Source organism: Tamandua tetradactyla, chromosome 4 (assembly GCF_023851605.1).
Source record: "Tamandua tetradactyla isolate mTamTet1 chromosome 4, mTamTet1.pri, whole genome shotgun sequence".
Lineage (NCBI taxonomy): Eukaryota > Metazoa > Chordata > Mammalia > Pilosa > Myrmecophagidae > Tamandua > Tamandua tetradactyla.
The window spans coordinates 100,389,100-100,414,392 of record NC_135330.1 but is presented as its reverse complement, the minus strand read 5'-3'; the positions used below and the strand labels follow the sequence as shown (position 1 = coordinate 100,414,392).

The window sequence follows — 25,293 nt, the reverse complement described above, 5'->3', positions numbered from 1 at the left end:
GGCTTTTAGAAAAGGTGGACATGCATAACCCAGTATCTAGAGATAAGAATGAAGCCGAATGGGTCGGGATTAAGGTAATCCAGAATACAGGGGTAAGGAAGACATGGCCTGTAATTTGGAACCTAGGTTTTCTGTAGCACAAAATCTAACTCAACCTGCCTGGATAGACCATTTAAACAACCCCAACACAGGGAGCCCAGAATAAGGAGGGCCTTTACTCCTGTACATCTTTATGTAATGTCTGGATACATCCCAGAGTATATTAAGCAGATAATCAAAAAGTATTAGCAAAGTCCCTAAAGGGATGGGAGAAAAAACATGGAACTATTAAACTTTACCAGAGGGGAATCCCCTGACACTGTGCCAAACATAAGGGACACCTAAACCAATAGGCCAAGCCCTCGATCCTGAGGTTTACTCTTGTGACGCTTATGTAGGTAGAGGAGAAGCTTAGACTACCTATAGGCATGCCTAAGAGTTACTTCTGGAGGACCTCTGTTGTTGCTCAGATGTGGCCTCAGTCTCTCTAAACCCAACTCTGCAGGTATAATCATTGCCCTCCCCCCTATGTGGGACATGACAACCAGGGGTGAAAGTCCCCCTGCCGATGTGGGAGATGACTCCCAGGGATGAGTCTGGTCCTGACACTGTGGGATCACCAATTCCACCCTGACCAAAAGATGGGAAAAGAAGTATCCAGAGGAACTAGCCCACAGGGAGTGCTTCATCTCCAAAGGGTGCACTTTTCCACCCCACACAATAGCCCGAGGTGGCAGCAGGGACATGCCCCTGCCCGCAGCAGGAGAGGTGTGGCCGAGCGCGACAGGCCACGTGGGAGCACAGAGTCCACTAGAAAGCGCTGCGCCTGTCCCACCCACGGGCTGGGCAGGAGTCTGACTCACACCCTGCAGCTGTCCCACCAGCACCCATAAAGCCCCCACCCCAGAGCACCTCTGTCCACTGGGGAGTGGTGGGTTCTCAAAGCTGGGAGAAGCCTCACACACTGAACCCCAGATTTGGTGGATTCGTGGGATGGGACGCAGTGCAGCCTTGCTGGGGATCCACTACTGACGAAAGACTCTGCACAGAACAGCGTCCACACAGAGTTACCGGGCCTGTCTACACTCTCCTACTGACTCGGCTCGTGCCTACCTGTTTTGGCATTGCACCTCAATCTCCAGGTAGGTAAAAACCCACTTGCCCTTGGGCTGTGGGACACTCTCCCTGCAGGAGGACGATGAGCCCAGAAGTCTCATCTGGGGCCGATCAGGCCAGGCGGGGGCAGCTCACGGCTATCCTGTGTCGGGAGTTGGGTTGTGGGGCTCGGGGCACCACCCCCAGGTGATGTATCAGCTGGGCTATATACAGGTGAGCACCCGGACTGGGATTCCTGGACCCCAGCTAAGGTGAGGGCCCTGCAGGCCGAGGGGTCTACCACCCAGCCCCCCTGGCTCTGGGCTTCAGGGAGGTGGACACGCATGGAGCTGCAGTCCAGAGGAGGGCCAGGCTGGGACCCTAAGCCACGTGTGCACGTGCCACAGGGCGAAACGCCGCATGCAAAGGGGACGCTGGACTAGGGCAGCGCTCAGAAAGGCGAGTTCTCAAGTGTGTCGGGGACATGCCCGGCCTTTCCCTAAGTTCATCAGTGAGGTCAGTTCATGAACTGGACTCAAAGGAGAGACTCGTCTAGACGGATCACCACCACGGCACGGAAACACCTGACAGCACAGGTGGGTCAGATCAGAGAAGAAGAGAGATTTTGGGGCCAAGCAAATGTTTTCAGTGCTAATTTTGACATAAAACATGGCATTGAGAGAATATACCAGATATAAAAGAGCAAGGACTAGGCATTATTTTACATTTGACTTGAGAAAGTGAAAACAGCTAACTACACAGAGGCAGAAGCATGTGAGAAACTCATACTTTAATGTGCTGTATTCCAGTTTGCCAGGCTGCTGTATCAATGCCACACAATGGGCCGACTTCACAGGGATGACCGGCTCGTGGTTCAAAAGGCCAGAAGTCCAGGTATGGAACCCGGCCATATTTCCTCCCGGGACTTGGGCAAGCCTGGAGCTCCCACCCCTGGGCTCCCACCCTGGGGCTCCCACCCCTGGGCTCCCACCCTGGGGCTCCCACCCCTGGGCTCCCACCCTGGGGCTCCCACCCCTGGGCTCCCACCTCGGGGCTCCCACCCCTGGGCTCCCACCCTTGGGCTCTCACCTCGGGGCTCCCACCCCTCGGCTCCCACCTCTGGGCTCCCACCCTGGGCTCCCACCCCTGAGGCTCCCATCTCGGGGTTCCCACCCCTGGGCTCTCACCTCGGGGCTCCCACCCCTGGGCTCCCATCTCGGGGCTCCCACCCCTGGGCTCCCACCTCGGGGCTCCCACCCCTGGGCTCTCACCTCGGGGCTCCCACCCCTGAGGCTCCCACCTCGGGGCTCCCACCCCTGGGCTCCCACCCTGGGGCTCCCACCCCTGGGCTCTCACCTCGGGGCTCCCACCCCTGAGGCTCCCACCTCGGGGCTCCCACCCCTGGGCTCTCACCTCGGGGCTCCCATCCCTGGGCTCCCACCCTGGGGCTCCAACCCCTGGGCTCCCACCTCGGGGCTCCCACCTCGGGGCTCCCACCCCTGGGGCTCCCACCCCTGGGCTCCCACCCTGGGGCTCCCACCCCTGGGCTCCCACCTCGGGACTCCCACCTCGGGGCTCCCACCCCTGGGCTCCCACCCCTGGGCTCCCACCCCGGGGCTCCAACCCCTGGGCTCCCACCTCGGGGCTCCCACCCCTGGGGCTCCCACCCCTGGGCTCCCACCCTGGGGCTCCAACCCCTGGGCTCCCACCTCGGGACTCCCACCTCGGGGCTCCCACCCCTGGGCTCCCACCCCTGGGGCTCCCACCCCTGGGCTCCCACCTCGGGGCTCCCACCCCTGGGGCTCCCACCCCTGGGCTCCCACCCTGGGGCTCCAACCCCTGGGCTCCCACCTCGGGACTCCCACCTCGGGGCTCCCACCCCTGGGCTCCCACCCCTGGGACTCCCACCCCTGGGCTCCCACCTCGGGACTCCCACCTCGGGGCTCCCACCCCTGGGCTCCCACCCCTGGGCTCCCACCTCGGGGCTCCCACCCCTGGGCTCTCACCTCGGGGCTCCCACCCCTGGGCTCCAACCCCTGGGCTCCCACCCCTGGGCTCCCACCCTGGGGCTCCCACCCCTGGGCTCCCACCTCGGGGCTCCCACCCCTGGGCTCTCACCTCGGGACTCCCACCTCGGGGCTCCCACCCCTGGGCTCCCACCCCTGGGGCTCCCACCCCTGGGCTCTCACCTCGGGGCTCCCACCCCTGGGCTCCAACCCCTGGGCTCCCACCCCTGGGCTCCCACCTCGGGGCTCCCACCCCTGGGCTCTCACCTCGGGGCTCCCACCCCTCGGCTCCCACCTCTGGGCTCCCACCCTGGGGCTCCCACCCCTGGGCTCCCACCCTGGGCTCCCACCCCTGGGGTTCCCACCCCTGGGCTCCCACCCCTGGGGCTCCCACCCCTGGGCTCCCACCTCGGGGCTCCCACCCCTGGGCTCCCACCTCGGGGCTCCCACCCCTCGGCTCCCACCTCTGGGCTCCCACCCTGGGGCTCCCACCTCGGGGCTCCCACCCCTGGGCTCCCACCTCGGGGCTCCCACCCCTGGGCTCCCACCTCGGGGCTCCCACCCCTGGGCTCTCACCTCGGGGCTCCCACCCCTCGGCTCCCACCCCTGGGCTCCCACCCCTGGGCTCTCACCTCGGGGCTCCCACCCCTTGGCTCCCACCTCTGGGCTCCCACCTCTGGGCTCCCACCCCTGGGCTCTCACCTCGGGGCTCCCACCCCTCGGCTCCCACCTCTGGGCTCCCACCCCTGGGCTCCCACCTCGGGGCTCCCACCCCTGGGCTCCCACCTCGGGGCTCCCACCCCTGGGCTCTCACCTCGGGGCTCCCACCCCTCGGCTCCCACCTCTGGGCTCCCACCCTGGGGCTCCCACCCTGGGCTCCCGCCCCTGGGCTCCCACCCTGGGCTCCCGCCCCTGGGGCTCCCACCCTGGGCTCCCACCCTGGGGCTCCCACCCCTGGGCTCCCACCTCGGGGCTCCCACCCTTGGGGCTCCCACCCCTGGGCTCCCACCTCTGGGCTCCCACCCCTGGGCTCCCACCCCTGGGCCCCCATCCCTGGGCTTCTTGGCTTGTACCTGGGCCCTGTTCAGTGGCAAGCCCTCCTTGCGTCTGGCCCACGGGTTTCGCTGGCATCCACACTTGCTGACTTTCTCTTTATAAGCCCCCCAGCAACACAGATGAGATCCCCCCACCCTGATTCTGCTGGGCCTCACCTCAACTAACAACTCATCTTCAAAGGGTCCCATCTACAGTGGGTTTACAGCGACAGGAACACGGATTAAGAACTCTCTTCTTGGGCCTCATAATTCATCCATCCCAATGCTAAAGACGCTTAATGCCAAATTGTTTTAGTTGACTCCTTAAGAGACAGTGCACGTAAAAAAAGTGTTAACACAAAACTGCCAGGAAAACGTACAGCAGCCAAATCTGCAGTTATTTTATTCTACTCAGGGAAGGTTGTTTTAACGAAGGTCATTAACTTTTGTCAATGAAGGTATATGGTATATATGATTTCACTTCTGCCATACTTAAAAGATGCAGTGTAAATAAAACAAACGGGAAAACCACAATCTGTTGTTAGATCTGGTGTTAGATTTGGGTTTTGCTGTCTGGTCACTACAGAAAAAGGGTAAACGGCCTACATCCACAGAAACAGGAAATGAGTACTTCTCCCCCCACCACAGGGACATGCAGTGGGCAAACACAGCCTTAGTTCCTATGCAAACTAACCACCCTGGAAAGAGCCCTTGGACAATCCAAGGTGAGCTCTGTGTGACAGTGCCTTCTCTCAGGACAGTTTCTAGTAAAGCAGAGCCAAGAGCAATTCTCAGGGATGGCTGCTGAACATCCTGAGTCAGGGGCTAGGATTGATTAGCCAATTTGCACAGTAAAAGCAGCTTTGGTTGCTATGGCAATAAAGCAAAGTGTGAAGGTGGGCTCACCCAGCAAGGTGTGAGGATGGGATCAACTGGATGGTGTGAGGATGGGATCACCCAATGAGGCATGAGGATGGGATCACCCGACAAGGCGTGAGGACGGGATCACCCGACGAGGCGTGAGGACGGGATCACCTGGAAGGTGTGAGGACAGATCACCCAACATGGTGTGAGGATGGGATCACCCGACAAGGTGTGAGGATGGGATCACCTGAAGGTGTGAGGATGGGATTACCCGACGAGGTGTGAGGACGGGATCACCCAACAAGATGTGAGGATGGATCACTTGACAAGGTATGAGGATGGGGTCACCTGAGAGCCCTTTTCCCCCAGGGCTTCATGGAAACCAGCCATACAGAGCCCCACAGTAGGTGACTGGGCAGAGCCATAAAATAACCCTTGGTGGTCATTTTTCTTCTGAATTCTTTATACAGCTTTGTCAATACAAATTTTTAGAGACAGGGAAACAGCTGCTGGCATCCTAAACTGCCATCAGGACTGCAGTGAGGCACTCTTTAGACAGAGGCTGGGGCTGCTCTGAAGTGCCAGGGTCTGGCCCATCACTCCCAATTTTGGGGCCACTGACCAACATGTTCAAGTTTTATTACGCAGTGAACGCAGTCTTAGGGGGAAAGGAGACTCCCACAGTCTTCAGAGCCTTGAGTTCTACCCTGGGCACCCACCCCAGAGGGAAGAGTTTGGGTGACTAGGAAGGCCTTACTAGAAAAGACAAGCCATCCTTGTTTGTAAATATCAGAGCTGTTCACCTGTAGGGTAGAACCTCATCCACCCTTCCTTGGGCTCCGGGTGGCGAGCCTCAGGCGACTCCCTGCAGGCATCCCAGTGTGGAGCAGGGACAGGGCTCTGTTCCCTGGGCAGTGGCCTGGTGTGGCCGTCACGACCTCCCGGGATGCTGTGAGAGGCTGCCCAGCCCAGCTGAGCTGCAGGGGCTGCCTTGACCTACCCGGTGGTGCTGCTCCCCGAAAACACGCATCCCGCTCCAGCACTAGCCTCCCGACCAGCCCTGCCACCAAGGCAGAAACCCGCTCCCCATCTTCCACCAGGAGGAGAGAGTTGGAGATGTTACTCAGTCAATTCTAAAATGCTCAGCCAACACCTCGGTATCTGTGCTGTCTGTACATCTGCTCTACCGACTTTCCCACAGTTCCCCCAGTAGGGTCACTTACCTGTGGGCATGCCTGGATGGAGAAGAATGGGGGGGAAAGGAGGGCCTCTTACCTCCTTTCCTCACCTCTTTACCTCACCTCCACTTGCCACCAGCTTGATCCCACATCCACAAGCATTAATTAGGCCCCACTGTGTACAAAGCAGTGCTGGCATGCTGTGAGAAGAACAAGGACTATTTCTCTGCATTTGCATCCTACCACCGATACAGAAGATCTGAAGCACTTTGAAAATATGTTGAATACGGATGGCACAACTCACAAAGTTCGGGGAGAAAGCAGAGAAGAAGGATGAAAGTCTCACACCATGCTTCCTCATGTGACACTGATCTGGGGATGATGTGACCAGCATTCAGAGCTCAGGCGGAAACCTGACTCGGCCAAAGAAAAATTACCCAATTCCGCTAATTCGGAATATATTCTGATAGCACAACATTTACACAAATCAAGCCCTTGCTCTTCCCTCATTTCTCAGTGTAAAATAAATAATAAATGAGATTTTATATGATTTCACTGCCCATCAGCAAACACTTTTTCTGGTCAGACTTCTAAAACATTTATCATATGATGACATGGAGGAATAAATTACACCTGTTCTTACATAGGTTTTTCTAAGCAAGTTTTGGACATCATATATTAAATACTTAAGGACCAAACATGAAAATTCTGTACAACCTTTATTCATTCTTTGCTCTATTCTGCAAATCCTACAGCATTTTTTTTTATAAACTGATCTTTTTACTTGATGACAAAGTAATAAAAACTTAGGAATATGCGAAACTAAAAGAAGGAAAAGGGGATTCTGACCAAGTTAGACAACAAGCTGGAGCACACGTGAGGCCTGTTTGCAGAGGCTACCACATGGGTGTCAAGTGAGGGAATGTGGGGATCTCCTCCCAACTATGTGTTTCATTCGTCTTTCCTAGCTCTAAAGTGTCATCACTTAATTTTAGGTACTTCCCAACTGAGGGAAAAAGAGAGAGAGAAACCCACCCAGTTCCTGCCAGTGGCTCCCCCTGCCCCACGGGTTAACACAACATTTGTTGTCCCTTGGCCACTACCTACTGCTGTGGGCAATAGCTGGGATGTCTCTTCCAGGCACGATGACCCTTGAAACTCTTAAAATGACACTCAACAGCTGCCTTTTTCAGCCACTGACATAAAGCCAAAGCTTCAAGTTATTTTCCACGAGGCAAACTGCTTAATTAGAAGCAGCAGAGTTGCACCTGCCCAGGTGTCCGTGATATCCCTTTACCACTTTTCTTCCACGGTCCTTCTGAAAACTCTTACTTCTGTGCTTCTCCACGATGGGAACGGCCATTCGATGGTCCCTTCACAGTGAAGCAGAGCGACCATGCATTTCTGCTATGTCCTATCACTTGACCCCAAGCAGTGAGCAGTGAGCTGCCTGCAGTGGCAGGGACGGGCTCCTGGGCTCCCATCATGGTTGTGAAGGAGTCATGAGCGGCTTCCGGAAAAACAAAAGCTGGCTGTTTCCATGAGATGCCCGCGTGAGTGACATCAGCTGTGGGATGCACCGTGATGCACCTCCCATCCTTGGCAGGTCCCAGGTCCAGCATGGTGATGTCCACAGCTCATAAGGCTGTGCAGAGTCCCCGCAAACCTGCCTGAACCCGGCTTCCTGATGGAAGACACCCCATGCTCTCACTGCAACCATTCAGGACTTCACTGCAACCATGCAGGACTTCACTGCACAGGAGAAAACAGCCAGAGGAAGCAGGACTTGCAGATTTTTAACTCAATCAGGATTGATCTTAACTCAATCAGGATGTCATGAGGGAATTCGTGCTGCAATTAGCAGCTGCTCCGTCACCATCTGTGCAGCGGGAAGAAGCTGAGCAATAAGACCAGAAGTCTCTAACAGGTAAGCGGCTGGCTCACCATTCCCTTCCAGCAGAAGCCTACACACTGTTTTCCCTGCCGGCGCACTTGACTCGGGTCTGTGTGCCGCGGGCCTGGTGGCCGTGCAGGGGTTGTTTTCCCTGCCGGCGCACTTGACTCGGTCTGTGTGCCGCGGGCCTGGTGGCCGTGCAGGGGGGCCACAACTGCAGCTCCTGTGGGAGGCTCCACAGCTGTGAGGACGGCACAGGTGAGTTATCAGCCGCTGCAGCAGTGTCTAACCTCAGACCACCTGGGCCTGCCCCTGCTGTGGCTCCTGACCGTGCTCGCCGCTTCGCGCCCCCGCCTCCCGCCCCGCCCCCACCCCCCCCACCCCTCCACCAGCTCAGCTGCTGTCCATCCCCAGCCCACGGATGGCCTTTTCACTCCACCAGACCCATAAAAACGCAGCGCGTGCAGGGCTCCCTGTCTGTGAGTCTCCAGACCCTCCAGAACGGCCCCACCTCCTGGTGGGTTGAGAGCAAGTGGGCAAGGGCGCAGACCCGAAAACCAACCAGGAGCATGTTCTGAAACCAAGGATACGCCCTGAACGGGAAGGACAGATCGGCCAGGAACGGTGGACTGTGGGACTTCTGCACCTTTGGGTTGACCGAGCTGGCCACGTCTAACGTCCCAACAGAGCCGAGCAGAGGGTCACGGTCAAATTCCAGCGCAGTCACCAGCAGCCGCCGGACATGTGCTCCCAGCCCCTGCGGACACTCACCCCACGGAGGCCCCGGCTCTGGACAGCACAGAGCTCCGCGCTGCAGTCCTCCTGCAGCCGTGCAGACGGATGCTAAAACCCTGTCGGAGGCCAGCTTACCTGCACAACACAGAGCAAAAATGGCAGGTGTGGTCCCAATAACCCAGGTAACAACTCTTTATATATATATAAAATCAAAACAAAGTCAAAACAGACCCGCTAACATGAAAACTCCCTTTGTCCGAACTTTTGCTCAACTAAATGGGCAAAGGGGACTCTTCCTCGGTATCTCTCATATCAAATATAACGTTTTGTGCTGAGTAGGGTCAAAGAAGCTGGAAGAAAAACCACAAAACACGTTTAATTTGCCAAGAAAGCACCTGTCAAATTAATAGAACAATGGACTTTAATTTTGTTTTGATAGTATTTAACAGTTTATTCTTGGTTCATATTTTTTTCACACTGTTCACTTTTTCATCATCATTGTGTGTCAGTATCGAATAAGTTTTTTGTATACGGCGATTAAGCATTGCCTGCTAAAAACTGAATTGAGAAACTTAATTAAAAACACGGACTTTAAAAAACCTCATTAAATCAAGATGAAGTTTTCTTTTGGGATATAATGGATAATATTTAGCTACATATACATGCTACTAATGTACTGGTCAGGGGAATGTGAGCTCCCATAAATCAATGTTCCATGATGTTGGGATGGCAGGTTTTATAACCAACACTGTAATAAATATTAGTTTATAATAAATACGCAGTGCGATGTGCCTGACGCCGTGAGAGGGGTCAGGACCAAGGCTCGCCGGCAGCCAGCCCCAGAATGCCAGCCTTTGGGGAGAAAGCATCACCTTGATGAGACCTGGATTTAGACTTTCTGTTAGCTTCAACACCGTAAGCGAATAAATCCCCATCATTTAAGCCAGCCCATTGCATAGTATTTGCTAAAGCAGCCAAGGGAACTAATGCAGATAATAACAACTAAGTCCTGTAAATCCAACTTAAAGCGCCTTCTCCTGGTCATCAGCGCACACAGCTCACCCTTCCACTCGCCTTCTTTAAACCTCTCCCCTGTCAGACGTATGGAAGGAAGGCCTTAGTGGGCCAGCCACACCAAGCAAACCTCCCTGTGCCCCATTTCCTGGTGTCTTCCACGTTACAGGATTTGTGCTTTGAAGTCCGATAAACAGCACACAGCTTCTGTTTGTTTATTTCGGCGGTGAGGGCAGGAACACTTTTCCCCTTAATGACCTGGAAAGGTTTTCTCCCTTCTTCATTGGGTCTTCCAGGCAATGCAGCGCTTTCTTCTGCTGCAGCCGAACCGCCTGGAAAGGTTGTGGCCTTCAGGGGTTGCTGTGTATTTTGTGAGAGGTGATTACAGTCGGGGGGCACCTGAAGCGAAGTTGGGGGTGCCTCCAGATAAGAGCCCCAGAGCCCTCCCCTTGGCAGGTGTGAAGCTGCGGGCTAGGGTGGTGCAGAGTAGGGGACGGAGAGCTGCATGAGAGCTCTCCAGAACAGGTTCTAAAGAGGGCAGAGGTCCTCTTGTACCCACACCAGCCCCTCTGACGGGGTGTGCTTCCAGATCCGAAAGTCTCCAGGGGGACGTCCAACCACAGGAAAACTCAGCACTCTTCTGCCTGGCCCCTGTCATCCTCTCTCCTCTCACCCCTTCCCCCTCTCTCTGTAACTCTGTGTGCCTGTTTCTCTCTCCCCCACTCTGTCTCTCTCAGTCTCTCTGTGTCTCTCTTTCAGTCTCTTTCTCATACACCCTCAAACTAAATAAGTCTTTGGGGCACCCACCCAATCTGCCATCCTGAGATGCAGCTTATAACATTTTCAGGCATTTACTGAGTCCCTCAGAGACCCTAGAGTGAAATAATGAATGCCAACAATGGTTCAAGTGAAGGATACGGCATTTTTGTCCCCCCACAATGCTATTTAAATGTAATTTTATCCAATATAAAAGTGATCCATTGTACCTTTTGCTATTGGTTGGATTATTTTACAAGAGTTTATGTCATTGAGATTACTGAAATCATCTTTCCTTACTGCCATAAACCTCCTACTCCTTCATTTATGGAAGTCCTACTTTCCATGAACCTGCCTCACCGGCATATTGGACATACCTTCCAATAGGCTGGGCTAGAAAGTGAAACAAAAAAAACCTTTGTGCTATTTGGAATTCACGGCAGCCAGGCACAATCCCAGTTACAGAGCAAATGCCCTGACACTAGAAGACAACCGGCCAAAGCTCACACGCGCTATGATCCTGCAAAGGGACACGAAGTGGGCACGAGACGCCCACAGCCATCCCGCTGACCGCAGGGGACGTCCGAGCAGAAAGGAAAGGCTGTGTGTGCCACGAGCACGTTCTCACGGGACAGACGGACACAGAGGCGGGCAGGAAGTGCACTGAGAAGAGCAGGCAGTGCCGACCACCGGGCCACTTCGGGCGCCTTCCAGTGCGACCAAGGACATGCCTAGTTCAGTTTCTTTCTCCCTCTGCTCCTCCAGAGACAAAAGGAAAAATGAGGACAAAAGGCTTCCCAGAACTACATGCATGCATATAAGGATGCCACAGGGGCCCTCTGGGGGCAGCACGGTGAACCCCAAGTCGACCCTGCACTCCAGTTCTGCCCTGCGCCCCAAGTCAGCCCTGCACCCCAGGACTGCCCCGTGCCTCGAGTCAGCCCTGCACCCCAGGACTGCCCTGAGTCGGCCCTGCACCCAGGACTGCCTCGTGCCTCGAGTCAGCCCTGCACCCCAGGAGTGCCCTGTACCCCAGGACTGCCCCATACCCCAAGTCAGCCCTGCACCCCAGGACTGCCCCGTGCCCCGAATAGGCTCTGCACCCCAGGAAGGCCCCACACCCAGGACGACCCTGAACCCCAAGTCAGCCTGCATCCCAGAAGAGCCCTGTATCCCAGGATGGCCCCACACCCCAAATGGGCTCAAATCCCAGGACAACCCCAAGCCCCAGAATAGCCCTGCACCCCAGGATGACTGCGAACTCCAAGACAGCCTGCGCCCCAAAGGAACCCTGTGCCCCGTGATGGCCTGCGTCCTGGAACCACCGCTGGGGTGCAGTTGGTGCCACGGGACCCACGGAAGCAGCACAGCAGGCTTCCACATCAGGGCAGAGGAGGCCGTCCAACCAGGGACCAAGGAGAGATGTGGCACGGCTCCTCTTGTAATTCCTACACTAAGCAAATTCGCAGAGACGGCCACTAAAACAGGTCACCAGGGGCTAGGGGCAGGATAGGGGTTACTGAGGAAGGGGGCGGGGTCTCCGTTCAGGGTGATGAAAAGTTTTGATAATGTGATAGTGGCGCTGAGAGCAAACGTCGTGAAAATGATTCATGCCACTGAAGTGTGCCTTCAAAGTGATTTAAAAGGGGGGGGAATCAAGTTGAAAACTGCAAGGGCCTTTCCCTGGCCCCATACCAGCACAGAGAGAAGAACACAATTACACGTGGCGGCTAGCGCAAGAGGCCACAGGGCTGGACACACTGGCCGCTGCAGAGGCAAGTGTTCCTGTGGCCGCAGCAGGAGCAGACGCTGGCAGGGAGAAGGGTGTGTGCTCATGCCACCTCCTGACTGCAGACACACAGCAGTTTTCAGCACAACATGAGAACTCACAAAATGCATCGTCTTTTCTCACAAAGTGTTTACTCTTCCCATTCATGAATTTCAGAGAAAAGACAGACCGATGCTGTACTTAACCTAATGGAGCATATATCCTGGTTTTTAAATTTTGCATGAGATCATCTATTTTTATCATATAATACATAATTGAAACTAAAACCTTGAGCTCAAAAAGTTAAGATAAGCCCAATTTTAAATCTGATCAGATAGATACACTTGAATGAAGACCTGCCTCTACTGTAAGTTACACACACCCCAGGTTACTCAGCCTCCGGCAACACCTTGTTCTAGTGAAGATTTAGTAAGCACTTGGCAACATAGCTGCACCCAAAGAGACTCTGCTGAAAGTAAGTAAAAGTTTTAATAAGAACGGAACTGAGGGCAAAGTGCATTCATATTGTATATCCTTAGGCTTCTGATATCACTTATATCAGCTGTGGAATCTCTGGGAACAGGCTGGAGGCGGTACCCAGGTGTCTTCGTGCAGTGCAGGCCCCTCTCTGGCAAAGCATGGGTTTGGCATCACCTCCAAACTGCAGGCTGGGAAGGTGTGGTATGCTGGTGACCTTACATGCACAGGGCCACAGGCCACAGAGGGCAGTAGCAGAGGCTCTGAGGCCATAAACGCTCAGCCCCCTTCCCTGCACTTGGGGCACCTGCTCTTTCTGCTGCCCACCCTGTGCCCCATGCCCCCTGGCCCCATGCCCCACGCCCCCACCCCCGCCACTTGATTACCAGGGTGTGAGGACTGACCCACTAAGAACAGCCAAGAGCAAGGTGAGAGCTCTCATGGATGCCCATTTGGAAAGAGAGAGAAAATGAGATTCAGAACTCCACCCAGAAGAGCTCTTTACAAACCACACAGGAGGCTGTGATCTCCTGGCCCAGAGAAGCTCAAACCGACCAGAGCAGGAGGCAGGAGCAGCAAAGCTTTGCAGAGTGGCCTTAGGGTCACTGGACAGTGGCCACGTGGATAAGAGACACACACAAGTAAGAATGGAAATGTGGGAAGAGGCCCGAGGAAGGCCACTCACAGTCAATCAGCCCTCTGTGCAGAACTCAGAAAGCACATGTTAAGGGCAGATTCGCATGGACAAGCCTGTCACAGGGGTGTGAGGACAACATGACCTCAAGCAAGAGCCAGCCAGGGCGGGGGGCCAGGACATGTAACACGGACTCGCTCCCGCGTGCACAGCACTTCGCAGCCTGAGTGATTTCAACTCACGTGATAAAATCAGCATCTCCTCATGTTACCGGAAAGGTGGCAAACAAGTTAGTTTATTTAATATAGGTGGAATAAAAATAAGGGGGTAACCCCACCCTAACAGCACAGGCACAGACAAGCCGCCAGCATTTGTGCACAGCTTCTTCCAAATGTGGCAACTTGAAGAGGGTCTTGTCCCAAGATGCCAAGTGCTGGCCTCTGGGCCAGGCCTATGGAGGTGTGGGCTCAGCTTCCCAGACCAGGATTCTACCACCCAAATGCAGCGCTAACCTGAATCTCGTGCTGGCACCTCGATATGGAGGGACCTGTAGTCACGGGAGTCTTCGCTATGCACACGCATAGTTCATTCACAGTATCTTTTTGCTATACTTCTTCTCAGCTGACCCTGCCACTTCTCCACCACTGGCCCAATATAAACAGTCCCTGGGCCGTTTACAAGGGCTGAGACTGGTGAGTGAAGACCATTTCCTGCTGCCTTGCAAATGGCAAAAAGGGCCTGCCTTGGGTAGCAGCCTGTGGCTCAGTCAAGGACCACCCACCCACCCCCCACCTCACATGGGCTCCTTGCGTTCAGAGGCCACCCTTCTTCACCCAAGAAAACTCCCAGCAGAGAGAGAGCATTCAAAGCAGTAAGTAAAGCAGAGTTAGGCAGCTCTGGTATTATTACTTTATGACCATTAATATTAAATAAACACAAGAATGACTACAGGCTCATCTCTTACCAAAAGTATTTAAAAACAGAGAATTAGAGAATTTGGAAGGGGACATTTGTAGCATCATTTTAGTATCAAACACTGGAATGAACCAAATGTCCAAAGGAGAACGAATTACTATGGCACATCTACCAACGTGAACTGTCCACTGGAAAATGAATGGACTAGGCATATCCACAAGATGAAATAATATTTAGATATGAATAATTATATGTCAGCATAATCCAATATAATGCATTATGGATCTCCATAAGTAGATGGATATGTGACAAATTATTGAGTATTATGGGTGGTTTTTCCTTTATTTTTATTTTTCTATACATCAAAGCTTGCATAAGTAAATTTGCATTAGCTTTGTAACAGAAAAATATTTGTAAAGAATAGCTAACAACATGGTAAAATGCTAATTTTATGAGGGTAACTGAAAAAAACCTGGTAATTACATGCTATATAAAAGATATGATTATTCCTGGACCCTGAAAAAAACAACAAAAAAGATATGATTAAAATACAGTGTTAGTTGAGTCAATAAAGAACTGGAGAAAAATACATAAAAAATCGAATTACTGGAACCGGTGTTTATCAAGCACCAACCACTGTCGTATTTCATGAGCACAGAGTGGTAAACAAGACAGGCGGCATCCTGCCTTCCTGAGACTTACATTCTAAGCGAATCACACACAGTGATGAAGAAACTAAGGAAGCATGGTCATTCCTGATGCCAGCAGTGCTGGGAAGGACACAGCAGGCATACGGGTGGGAAGACTGGGTGGGGCAGCGTGTGGGTTAGAGCCCAAATGGCAGGGAAATCCACCTGAAAATCTGAGGCCATGGAGTGGTAGTTAACAAGGACAAAGACCCCAAGATGCACTGAGCTTGTCCTGGCCAGAGCAGCCAGCCCGGGGTGAGGGAGGCAAAGGCCACTTCACTGGGCTTGCATTTCCCCTGATCTCAGGAGAACCCATGGTCAGGCCTTGACATGGGCGGGGCATCCCGGGTATCTGCGGACAGAGCAGCCGCGAGGACTGTGGGGGGAGAGGCAGCAAGCACAACTCCTGAGTTCGGCCAGGGTGGTGGCACTCCACAGGAGCTGCGAGGAGAGGAACATGCTTCACGGAGTAGGTGTGGATCAGATAATCCAGAGTTCATGCTGGCCACGTGTCACTGCACAGAACACACTAAGTGGGTAAGCAGTTTGCCACATGAATCTGAAGCTGGGTGGAGAGGCAAAACCATGGTCATGATCAGCCTATAGAAGAAATTTAAAGCATAGTTCTTGATGAAATCACATAAAAAGGAAGTAGAGAATATTTGGTAAGAACAATCTCATCTGTTTCAGTTTGCTAAAGCTGCCAGAAAGCAATATACCAGAAATGGATTGGCTTGTACAAAGGGGATTTATTTGGTTACAAATTCACAGATTGAAGGCCATGAAAATGTCCAAATTAAGACACCCAGAGAAAGATACCTTGACTTTGAAGAGAAGCCGCTGGCATCTGGAACACCTTTGTCAGCTGGGAAGGCAAATGGCTGGTGTCTGCTGGTCCGTGCTCCCAGTTCAGTGCTTTCCTGAAACTGATTCCTGTGGCATTCTCTCTCCAAGGCCTGTGGGTCCTCATTTAGCTTCTCTAGGACAAACCCTGGATCTCATCTCTTAGCTTAGCACCTCCAAACAATTGTGTCTTGGTTTCATCTCTCTGCTCTCTGTCAGCTCTGCATGATTTCTGCCTTTTACTCTTTTTATAGAGGACTCCAGTCAAAGAATAAAGACCCACCATGAATGGGAGGGGCCACATCTCCATGGAAACGACCTAATCAAAGTTTCCTACCCAACAACAGGTCTGCCCCCCAAGACTGGGTAAAAAAACATGGCTTTTCTGGTGGCACATAACAGTTTCAATCCAGCACACTGCTCCAAAGAACAGGTCAAGCAGAGGAAGTGGGAAGAGTCAGCTGGTGAGTTACCAGAAGATGATGAGGACATGCTGTCATGAAGACACACAGGAAGTCTCCTTCAAGGAGAAGTCACTGAGCGTGTCAACTGCTGCTCAGAGAGCAAGTGAAAGGGAACAGAGGTTTGACGAGAGGGCGGTCGTGGGAGAGGTGGGCAATATCAGTGCTGGTGGAGAGATGGGGAGAAGACCAACTGGAGCTAGATGTAAAAAGCAAAGGGGGATGACTCAAAGGCAGAAAATACAGACGATCCTTTGAGTTGTCTGAGAAGCTAGCAGAGCATTGGAGCAGCAGGTGGACGGCAATGCACAGTTTCCTTAAGGTGGGGATACAAAAGATGCATGAAAAAGAAAGGACTCGATTCAGGGTTGAAGGGACAGGATGGCCCTTTGTCCACTTGTCCACCGTCACAGAAGGAAGGTGGAATGTGCCGGAAAGAGGCAGGTCAGCGGAAAAGCCCTGTTGACAACCACGGAGGATACGTCCACCGTCCACCTTCCCAGGATGGACAGCAGTTGCCCTCCACGGTGAGACGGTGGTGAGCTCTTTCAGCTGTTGAAGCACTCGTTCATTCTCCAAGCCGCCTATGGTGAGCAGGTGTCACACTCATCATAAAAACAGACATTATCCATAAACCGAATATTGAACGATATGTAAAACCACACAGGAAACATCCGAACATTTAGGAAGCAGTAAGGGTCCGTGAGACTTACGTGACCATGCCTTGGACAGTGGGAACACGTTCGTGGCAGCACCGCTGCCCTCCGCTCCCCAGCTGCCAGACACTCAGCCCCTTTGGCTATTTGTTTCGCAGGACTTGGCCTGGGGCAAGGGCTGAAGGCACTGCCCCGCACTGTGACATGGGAGGCCTGCCAGGAAGCAGGACTTCCCTGTGCTCCCCAGCTCGGGCCAACACAAAATGGCACATGACAAAACACAATGGGTCTAGATTATCCCAAACTGCTTCCTGCCGGGTCATGATTCTTCATCAAAACCACATCCCGCTGCCATGGGGGCCACATTTGATGATGTCCTGGACACGTGGCTCATTGACACAGACTCCAGCTCCTACTGGTTTGTTCAGATGAAACACTAACACAGTTTCCTTCATGGGTTTCAGACTCCAGGTGTTCCATTCTGGGTTCCACAGAAGAACCAGCCATTGGTGTCAAGAGGAAGAGGATGGAGGGAGGGTCTGACCGGCAGACCACCAGCCTCTCAGTGCATTTAGCATCTTTAAGAACCTTTAAGAACGTGTTTCAAGTCCCGTAAGAAACCTGCCTTTCCATGAAGAAGGAGACATGACTGGCCGCAGCCACATGGCTATTGTATCTTCTCAGCCAAATAAGCCAATTTTCTCACTTTAGAAAGGTCTGCTTGGGCAAACAAATACACAAGAACTTTTTGGTTCTATTTTCTACATTTCTCTTTAGTTTGCTGCAGTTGCACATATAATAATAATGAGGGGGGACCCTGGCTGCTCAGAGAAATCATTTCTTCAATGAGTACATGATCCTGAATTAAAAACAGTGGGAGTTCCTGGGGAAAAGAATCAGTCGCTGAAGGAAAATCCTCCTTCCTCTCACACGCAGGGATGATTTATTTTGCTTTCTGAATTCTTTTCCCCTGATGTGAACTTCCTGCGAGAGAACCCAACATCCTAGCAGGAGGCTGTAGAGAAGCATGAGGAGTGAAATACGTGGTTCTCTCCCCCCCTCACCCATGTTTGCATAAACTCCCTCAGTAATGGCTTTTACACATGCAGGTCCTAGCTTGGGAGGGTGTGGGGTGGGCAGCACGAGGGCCCTCCAGACACAGCTTCGTTGGCCTAACTCTATCCTTGCCCTCAGAGCATGGGCTCTGTCTTCCTTCCTTGTGTGGCAGGAGGGGACGGACTGACATTTACAGGGACTGAAACCGGTGACCGGCATGACAGAGTTCATCTATCATCAAGTCTCAACTGTCCACATGCAAACCTGAGGACTTCCAAGGCTCATTGTGGATTCCAGAAGGGTTTTTCCTGACACCGCAATGCTTTAGCTAAGGTCATTTCCCCCTTTTTATTCACTTACTGCTCAGGGAATACCAAGGAAATTTTTTATCAGAGTAAGCAGAACTATTAAGGAAGATAAATCCATGGGGAAAATCACTTTGTGTAAAAATAAACAAACAGGAATGTTACTGGGGTGCCTGATAATTTGGGTTATCAACACCACCACTTTCCAACTGAACAATGCCATAGAGGCATTTTTAAATTATTTGTATCTCAGAGTCAGAGAAACGGTGTGACCATTTTTCAAGTTTTCTACAATTCAGGATCTAATTTACAAATGACCGAGGGACAGCTCTCATTTCTCCTACCTGAGAACGCTCTTTGGATCACTTCCCACATCCTTAGCAGCACCACAGGGCAACGGGAAAGAGACAGGGAGAGGGGAAATGAAAAACCAGTGCGTTCTGCTACTTACATGATTTCTGGCAGAATTCTGGTACCTACAAGACTGGACTGGAAACCAGACTCACACAAGGTTTCCCAGTGTTCTATCCTGGAATTTCAGTTCTTGATGTGTCCCCCTGACTCCCACCACTGAAGATAATCACCACCGATACGACTCCAGCCAGGTAGATGGGGACACCTTAGGATTCAGGATGCAGCTGAAGGAAATTGGGAATGAACCTAGTTTTTAAAATCTAGCTGCTTGAGTGAAAGGCACTGACTCACATTTTTCTCTGCACCAGGTGTGATGGACGTTTTCCTAAGACAGAGGGGACGAGGTGCCTCACAGCCGGGCCCCCAGCCTGCATCGTCCCTCCCATGTCCCTGGTCAGAGGACTCAGGCCATCCCGGGAGCCACCGGCAGGCGAAAGGCCTGGACCCAAGACCAGCTGGCGTCCAGCGCCTGAACCCATTTGTGAACTGGATTGCCAAAGATCCTGTGGAAATTTGGACATGGAGAGGCCATGCCAAGAAGAAGATGACCTGCCCCACGATGGAGGCGAGATGGACAGTCAGCACCCGCCGAGCTCTGGAGCTCGGAGAAGACCAGGCTGGCCGGGACACTGAGTCTGGACTCACAGCCAGACCCAGTTTTCATAACTGCACTGCAGCCCTGCGCCACTGCTTACAAACGGATGTTTGTAAGCAATATAAACATATTAGAACAAACAAACCCATCCCCAGGGCTCCAGGAGCCAGAAACCGCAGAGGCCAGCCGTGGCCAGGGCAGGCCATCCTGGGAGCTGGCCCACCTCCCGGGTAGTTCTGGGCATCCCCGCCCAAGCAATGGTACGCATGGCCAGGCGCCTCGCTCCACTCGTAGAGGAGTGATCAGTAAAGAGGGGCTGCAGCTTGTGGCGACAGGGGAAGGGGACTACCACAGCTTGGAAAGCAAGGGTCGCCGGGAACCCCTTTAAAAATGGAAATAAGACTCACTTATGAATGTGTCCAACGTCAGAAGAAAGTAGTTTAGCTCATTACCGGATTACTCTGCCTCAATAATTTAGCACAGGAAGGTAGTCCTAAAGAAAGGACTGAAATTCTGCCTTTGCTTATAAAGAATGCACCATGCCTACAAACGATGACTAAAACGTGACTACTCTTGTTCATTCATTTCATCGTACAGGGCAAAGACAACGACAGATGACAAAGACAGATAGTACATGCTGCTATCTTCTGAGGCAGCCACAGCCTAAACAGGTGTCAAAACAAAACCCAACTAGACCTAAATTTACTCTTTTTACCCAAGGGGGAATGCAGTTAACTCACTGGTAAATGGAACCGGAACCATTCTCCAAGAACAAAACACATCATCCTGGAAGCTCTGGAAACCATCACTGAGACTAAAAGGCCACTCTGGAAGGTATTTCTTCCAAAAATTGTTTAAGATGATAAACAGGCCATCTGGGCCATACCATATGTTTCTCCAACACCATTCAAGATGCAAGTGGAAATGGAGCAGCAATTCCTCGATTCTCAAAACGTAACAGCCCCCTCTGGCTTCCTTTTTAGCAGATCCGAGATGGAGCCTCACGTGTTCAGCAGACGGAGGGCAGTGACGCTGCCTGCAGCCCTGTCCTTGCTCTCCCCGCCCCACTGGCTTCCCACGTGACGGGGTGGAGTGCACAGAGCCTTTTTCTGAGCCCGCCTGCAAGATAAGACAGAACAACCGCCAGTACCATTAAGACTCAGCACCTACACACCGATTAGCAAATTCCCACCGTCACGCAAAATATACGGTTCAGAGAATGACACGGAGACCTCGAGTGCAAAGCCCATTCAGGTTATTTTGTAGACAAGGCTCTGCTTGACATTCAAGGAAATAGGCCCTGTGATTGCTTTTACTATGTACACCAGGAGAGAACAGGAAGAAAACCAATTTTAAAAATTGCATCTGGTCCAGCTGAAATTGTGAAAGTCTCTAGGTGGAGGGTGAGCCTCTGGCCGCTTTCCTGCAGACGGCGGGCACAGGTGGTGGTAACGGGTAAGACCACGCTGCCCTCTCCCTGGAGGCGGGGTCCTGTCCCAGTGCTGCCCCTCACCGCCTGCCCTGAGGGTTTCCCTCTCCCACTCCAACCCCTCACTTCCTTCTCTTCTTCAAAAATGCAAATTCCAAAGCCAGCTTCTCAGACTGTGAAGGCGAGCCCTGCCTGTCACTGCATCCACGCCACCATGAAAACGACATTGTCATTATGTCTTGCAGGTCATGGAATACATGGTTCATTGTAACTTTATGGCCGACACAGTGACCCCATTAGACTGTCAGCCTCTGGGTCCCGTGTCCACATACCCAGTGATGCTGATTAGTTCTGGAACAGTCCTTAGGTGTCCACCGTGGCCCAAGGTTTCAAAGATAAACATAACCAATACCCACTAACTCGGACCTTCAGATTCTTCGTCTTTGACCCTGCATCTCTCCTGCATGATCTGTGCAATGTCACTCAAAGACTTCCCTCCTTTCTTACAAGAGCTGCTCTGCCAGCAAACTGTTTAGTCCCTCCACGTTCTCAGCAGCTGAGGTTTCACAAAACCACAAGCAGTTGTTTGATGTCTCCATACTAACTGGTGCACAAGTCCTGGGATGATGGCAGCCTTGGAACGCAAACGTGGCTGTAGGGAGGTCCCGGAAACTCCGGAATGCCCTTGGGGAACTGCTGGCAAAGCAAACGCTTCTTCTATTTCTGGGGCTTAGGAACCTCCCTGATGGAACCCGCCCTGGCAGTCAGGGAGCTCGGTTTCCACCCCATCACCAGCCCCAGGACAAGGAGCACTAACAAAAAAATAGAAAAGATAAAACTAGAATAAAATTTAAAATAAATAAACAAACAGAATAAAATATAGGGAAAGAATAGTAAAAATGACCCTTGGTGTGCCGGGCATGGGGGGGTCAGTCTCTCCTTCTGCCTCTCTCTTCCCCATCACTGACCCCAAAGGAACTGTGCAGCATTTCTTAGGGTCCAGGTCTGCAAATGCCAGCTGGGCTAACAAAAACTCATCCTCTTGAAATGGATGCATCAATGAAGAGCGTTTCAAGACGCCCCAGAGAGGGGCAGTCATTTTGCCAGGAGGAGGGTACTTCTCAGGTGTATCTGTCACTGCATTAATTCAAGGTCCATTGTGGAAAAAACAACATTAGACACAATGAATGCTGGCCTGGTAGGGTGTTGACGGAAAGGATGTGACTCCAGCAAGTAAACAGTCTTTAAAGCTGGACCCACAACTACATCTGCAGCCATGTGCTCTGCTGTGAGGCCGCGCATCTGCCACAGCACTGCAGCTATAATGTATGAGCTGACAGCGCCCACAGTTAAAACAAAAGACCACAGAGGCTCCAGGAAGCTTTAATTATTCATTTACGTGGAAATGTAGAGCCAGAGAGGACAGTGGCTCCAGGCAGTTTCTCCAGACTCGCTCCCCTTTATCTGATTTTAGAGCTCTTCCTCCTGGTGATGGAGCTTTTCTCTGTGTGCCAGGGACCCTGAACTTCCCTGAAGTCCTACAGAAAGGTCAGTGCCAAATCCCAGGACTTCCCACTATGTCACGCATGATGGAAAAATGTCAGCCCCTTCAAATGCTCAATCAGCTCAAACTCTACTCGGGTAAGGACCAGTTTGATGTTTAAGGCACTTGCACGGGACAATTAAGATCTCCAAATTTAGTCCCCAAAGAGTCAAGCCTGGAAGGGTACAGGGGCCTGAGAAGTACAGTACAAACCACGATGCAGTAAGACCACTTCGGAGTTATAACTCTGAGCCATCAACACAGCAGGGAAGGGGTGACTGTGAGAGGGGTGGGAGAAGGACTCCCAGCGCTGGCAGCGTTGGAAGTGGTTCCCTGACAACTGGAAGGATTTCCACTCTGACAAGGAAGGCAAAACCACCCCCTCACAGGGGTCAGCCTGAGGGATACTGGGGGCCAGAAAGCAGAGGAAGTGTAGGAGACAAGAAGCAACTGAAAGCAGCTGAAGCCAAGGCACTGCCTGGAAGGACGGCGTTGCTGGGCTGCAGAGAAAGCCTGTAAGCCAATTAACACCTCTGAACTGGGGGCCACAAGCCCACCAGGACCTTTAAAGATGATTTGTCTGATCAGGCCAGGCGCATGGATGGCAGGGAAAATGCCTAGGGCCCACGTGGGAGACAACCAGAGAAGTCTAGGACGTCTACACTATCTAGACTTCTCTGAATCATTATACTGATACTTCTTTTTGTCTCCAGTACCTTAGAGCAGCTAGAAGTAAAAACAAACAAACAAAATGATGGAACTGTAACTTATACTAAACTTTAAAATCTGCTTCATAACCACCTGTTAAAATATACTTGGAAACTTATTTCTTTTTTGTATCTATATGTTATACCCCACAATAAAAAAAGCAAAATAAAAAAAGTAAAAAACCTGGCATGGGGACGGTAGGAAAGGAAAAGAGCTAACCCTCTCCGACAGCAGGGCTGGGAGGTGGAAATCGTATGTGCACAGCGTGATGTGGTGGCCGCCCCTCATGTGGCTTCTGACCACTTGAAATGTGGCCAGTGCAACAAAGCAAGTGCCTTTTTATTTTATTTTTTTCTTTTTTTGCATGGCAGGCACAGGGAATCGAACCCAGGTCTTCAGCACGGCAGGCGAGAACTCTGCCCACGGCCTGCCTGGCCTTTTTAATTTTAATGAATATAAATAGCTATATGTGGCTAGTGGCTATTATTAGACAGTGCAGTTCTCAAGTAATAAATATTACAAAGGTGAGATGTTAAAGAAATCCAGGGAAATAGCATTAAGCATGCTTAAGCAGCAGAAAGCAGATGTGTGCAGTACTTTTGATAACTTCCCCAAAATTTTGACATGGGTCAAGTGCCTGTTAAAGTACATTAAGCTGTGACCTTCACAGAGCAGGGATAATTGGTCCACTTATTTTTCTATCTTCTAGTTCCTAGCACAGTGCCAATCAAAATAGGCACTCAGTGAGCAATTCTGACTGAATAAACGAATAAATTAATGAATGAGCACGTTATGAGTATGCAGTTTGGAACTCACCATTTAAAGAATTAAATTTAGACAAATGTCTCGATGGGTGAAGGCAGCAAACGTTGGCTGCCTCTATAGTTACATTCCCCGACTGCTCCCAATATCGAGAATCTAGAGTACATGAACAAAACAGTCTGCAGATTTAAGTTTCACTTTCTCAGTGAAATTGGCTGGGTGTTATTTTTGTTCAACAGCTTTAAAAAAGCCAAAAGGATTCACATGAATGCTGCAAACTTAACAACCTCATGCATTTAGGTTAATGCTTGTAGAAGTCAATTTTCTGATTATAAGAGCAGTACATATTTCTTGTAGAAACTTTGGAATATATTAGGTAATAAAGAAAAAAATTAAAGTTACTTACAATTCTATAACCAAAGGTGTCCTTGTTGAGACACTGTTATATTTCCTGCCTTTTAATGTGTATACCAAAAAAGTATAAACTTTTTCTCCAAAAAAAGTCAAGATAAATCTTTTTATCATGAGCAATGACAATATTCTTAAACAAAGGAATAGCTGTATGATATTCTATCTTATGGGCAAACTGCACTGATAAACCCATATCCTACTGTTGGTCATCTAGATGTTTCCAATTTTCTAGAATACTATTTGGCAACAAGTATCAATTAACACTAAATATGTACAGCCCAGATCCAGGACCTCCACTTCCAGGAAAATAAGGAAATAATCTTCTGAGATCATTAAAGCATTATTTATAACGGCAAAACTGCTAAAAGGCTTTAACACCAAATAATAAAAGAACAGTAACCACGTTGCATAAATGTTATAAACCCTTCTAAAGTTGTTGATGGAAATTTGAAATAAGACAGAAAGGACCTATAAAACTGAGTGAAAATGCACGGCACTGCATCACAGAGGTCACCCCGCAGGACACCAGCTCGAAACCAAACCTGATCCTGTGGTAAAGGAAGCAGCCTGGAGAGCACCAGCACGGCGGCAGCAGCGCCTGTCCCTGGCGAGCAGCTCAGAGTCACACAGTCCGCTTTCCCCACGCCGCCACACTGCCCGTTCCAGAGCGGACACGGTCCTGCTCCTGGGTGGGGCATGGCGCACAGAGTCCTCGGGGTCATCACTCCTCAGGGTCATCACTGTCCTTGGGGTCATCACTGATCTTGGGGTCATCACTCCTCGGGGTCATCACTGTCCTTGGGGTCATCGCTGCTCTCGGGGTCATCACTGCCATCGGGGTCATCACTGTTCTTGGGGTCATCACTGTTTTCGGGGTCATCACTGATCTTGGGGTCATCACTGTCCTTGGGGTCATCACTCCTCGGGGTCATCACTGTCCTCAGGGTCATCACTGTTCTCGGGTCGTCGCTGTCCTCGGGGTCATCACTGTCCTCGGGTCGTCGCTGTCCTC

At 51.7% G+C, this 25,293-nt stretch overlaps 1 protein-coding gene and 1 long non-coding RNA gene across 4 annotated transcripts in view; one reads left to right on the top strand and one right to left on the bottom strand.

The window, feature by feature from the left end:
* Positions 1–25,293, bottom strand: part of LHFPL6 (LHFPL tetraspan subfamily member 6) — a 218,511-nt gene that overhangs the window by 93,249 nt on the left and 99,969 nt on the right. The gene's annotated exons all lie outside the window — the stretch shown is intronic.
* Positions 884–5,856, top strand: LOC143681220 (uncharacterized). The gene is made up of 3 exons (XR_013174475.1): positions 884–1,181; positions 1,944–2,028; positions 4,300–5,856. It is a non-coding gene; the product is annotated as an uncharacterized LOC143681220 (long non-coding RNA).